Genomic DNA, 3800 nt, shown 5'->3' with positions numbered 1-3800 from the left:
ATTCTAGAATTTTAGAAAAATTCTAGACGGTATCACTGAATTCTAACAAACATTCAATTAAGAATATCAATGCTAACAAATTCTTTCAGGCAATAAAGGAACACCTCCCAACCTAATTTTTGAGTCCATCATAATCATTACACTGAAACCTGACAAAGACATTACAACCAAAGAAAACTACAAAGCAATATCCCTCATGAATATCCCAAATCCCGAACATTAAATATAAAAAAGATAATACTCTGTGACAACATGAAATTAACCTAGGAATCAAGGTTATTTGGAGTCTCGAAAACCACCATTTCTTTATTCATTCTACCACCATTTTGGCTAGTAGGACACCTGGTGACTCAGTCGGTTAACCATCTGCCTTTGGCTCAGGTCATGATGGTTCTGAGCTAGAGTCCCACTGTTTTTCCCTCTGCCTGCCACCCACCCCCTACCCTGCTTGTGTGCCATATGCCCACGCGCTCTCTCGCGCTCTCTCTGACAAATAAATAAACTAAATCTTCAGAAATAAACAAAAAGTAAATTATGGCTACTGCAAGCAAAGTTACTGTGAACATTTTTATTCACATGTTATCTTCAACTTACTAGATAAAATTTTTCTGCAAAATGGCTGTCAATCTATACTCCTGCCAAAAATGGGAGTATAATTTCTCCACATTCCCACCAACACTTAATATTATCAGAATGCTTAATGTTTACCAATTTGATAGAAGTGAAATTATTTCTTATTTTTTTTAAATATTTTATTTATTTGACAGATCACAAGTAGGCAGGGAGGCAGGCGGGGGGGGGGGGAGCAGGCTCCCCGCTGAGCAGAGAGCCCGATGTAGGGCTCGATCCCAGGACCCTGAGATCATGACCTGAGCCGAAGGCAGAGGCTTTAACCCACTGAGCCACCCAGGCTCCCCAATTATTTCTTCTTGTGGTTTTCCTCTGTACTATTCTGATTACCAAAGTTCAGCGCTTTTCCAACTCTGACTCACGGTATCACTTAGGTGAGTTGGAACCAACATTCTTAATTTAAAAAACAAAATGAAAAAATATCAGAGGGCACTGCATAAAGGTTAAATGTTATTCCATGAAACTTCTATTTCCATTGTGTATATGCTTACACTGGGTCACAATATAAATTATTTTTGTTAACTGTATGCTTCTAGCAAGTTAAAAGTCATTTTTATAGCTATTTCATTACAGCACAACTCTATAGAGACATCAGGGCAACTTATTAGGGCACCATTCAGGACCATGACACTAAGGAATGTATTTTATGAAAGTAGGACCTGAGATGTCCTTCCAGCATGAACTGGCAAAAACAGAATCAGAAAAGGGAAAAGAAAAAAACCTGAGGGAAGCAATAAGGGGTGAATTATATGGAGAAAATATTCTACAAAACCAACTGATCTATGACCTACTTAAAGCTCACTTCAAAATAATCACATTTCTGAACAAAACAAGGTTTCTTTCAACACTAAGACAGAAAGCTGGGATTTTATCCTTTCTTAACTACTGAAATGACAGAAAACTGACCCCTCCTTCTCCAGAGACATAATTCCCATCTCAAGATTCAACTCATTCTAGGCCTCATACAAGAGTATTCTTTCAGGTCTCTGCTTTCTACCCTTCCCTAAGGAGTGTCACAGTTAACTAGAGACCTCTTAATTCCAAAGACTTATATGTTTATTCAGTTAACAAAGATTTACCAAGCCCCTAGTATATCCATCCCCTCTCTATTAAGAAATTAAGTTGTATCTCCCTCACAATTTTAACCCCTTGTTACATTTCTTAAGGATTATTTATTTATTTGACAGAGTGAGAAAGACACAGTGAGAGAGGGAACACAAGCAGGGAGAATGGGAGAGGGGGAAGCAGGCTTCCTGTGGAGCAGGGAGCCTGGTGCGAGGCTGATCCCAGATCCCTGGGCCAAAGGTAGACGCTTAACGACTGAGCCTCCTGGGCGCCTCATCCTTGTTCTATTTATTAAAGCTTGATATCCTTAACTAAAACTAATCGCCTCCTCTTGAAAATATTTTTCTTAGACTCAAACCATCCCACATACCATGACCCAACTTCTGCTATCTTCTCTGTTCAACCAATAATATCCCTACTCTAACCCTTTCAAGTAACTATTCTTTTTCGTTAAGAATTTCTTCCTCACAAACTGTGGACTAATCACACCACAACAACTGCCTGGTGCAATGAGTGTGAATCTACCTGTCACTTAACAGGAGTGTTATCTTGAGCTTTAAAATCTCTTATCTTATGAGACTCAATCTCATCTCTAAAATGGCTAAAACAGGGGCGCCTGGGTGGCTTAGTGCGTTAAGCCTCTGCCTTCAGCTTAGGTCATGATCTCAGGGTCCTGGGATCGAGCCCCACATCGGGTTCTCTGCTCAGCGGGGAGCCAGCTTCCCTCCTCTCTCTGCCTGCCTCTCTGCCTACTTGTGATCTCTGTCAAATAAATACATAAAGTCTTTAAAAAATAATAAAATAAAATAAAATGGCTAAAACAATAGGTATCAAGGAATAATGATAATTACACAATGTCCTATTGCCCTTCTTATTACCTAAAGTTTACTATAATTGTAGTTTTTAATTTCCTCTAAATGCAATAAAATGTTTTCATAGAGGCACTTAAAAGTGAGATACCAGGAAATATGGGAAGGAAAGGTTTAAAGACATAGAAATAAACTTGTCACATCGGTTATTGCTCTCCTTCTGTGCTCTGCTCCTACGTATATCCAGATTCTAAAAAGGCAGACAAAATGGCAGACAAAATTTTAAGAACCCTCAATGACCCACACCCTATAAATTCCACTCTCTTTGACTGTGAGGAGACCTGTGAATATAATGGGATACCATCACTCCAGTGGTTGTTATAAGGCAAACAGATTTTGCATATGTATTTATGGCCCCTAATCAATGGAATGGCCCAAAAGGAAATTATGCTGTGTGGGTCTGACGGGACCAGATGAGCTTTAAAAAAGGGGTCTTACAGGAGAGTTTAGAGGTCAGACGGAGGAAGTCAAGGAGACTGGCTCCTGCTTGTCTGAAAAGTAACCATAATCATATGGGAACTGCTTATGTGGACTAGTGGTAAACAAAAGCTAGCCAAAAGAGGGACTTACAGCCTCAAGGAACTTAACTGTGCCAACAAGTACTGAGCTTGCAAAAACACTCTAAACCTCAGATAAAAACTGACATCTTGGTGAGATGTTTTATATCTCTAGCTACTAAGTCCAGCTACCAAGTACCCAAATTGTTAACCTACAGAAACCGTGAGACAGGAACTGGGTGTTATTTAAGCTGCTAAATTAGTTGTACCATGCTATACATCAAAAGAAAATGAATACACTCCCTCACTACAGGACCAAGCAGCAAAGGAAAAAAGGAGAAGATGAAACAGGACTTCAGCTGCCTCCATTTTGATCTCCATTTTGCCTCAGTCTGTACTTTCTTACTAATTAGGCTCCTCTTTCTGGCTCCTCTCTTAAATCAGGCAAAACACCCTGATGAAGTTCTAGAACCTAGGTGAGGTTCGGTGGGCTGAGGTCTGGAGCCGATGACCAAGAAAGAATTCTTAGGACATCTTTGGTACAAAATGGTGGTTTATTAAAACACGGAGACAGGGCCCGTGGGCAGAAAGAGCTGCTGCCCCGGGCTGTGAGGGATGGCAGGTTAAGTACCCCGCGGTTGGGGGAAGGTGAGGGACAGGGAGGTTTCAACAGAGTCTTCATATGCTCAAGAGGGCCTGCGAGATGCCGGGAGACCAGTGTTGCCAAGCCATTAACATC

Source organism: Mustela lutreola, chromosome 17 (genome assembly GCF_030435805.1).
Source record: "Mustela lutreola isolate mMusLut2 chromosome 17, mMusLut2.pri, whole genome shotgun sequence".
Taxonomy (NCBI): Eukaryota; Metazoa; Chordata; class Mammalia; order Carnivora; family Mustelidae; genus Mustela; species Mustela lutreola.
This window is presented reverse-complemented; position numbering follows the sequence as displayed.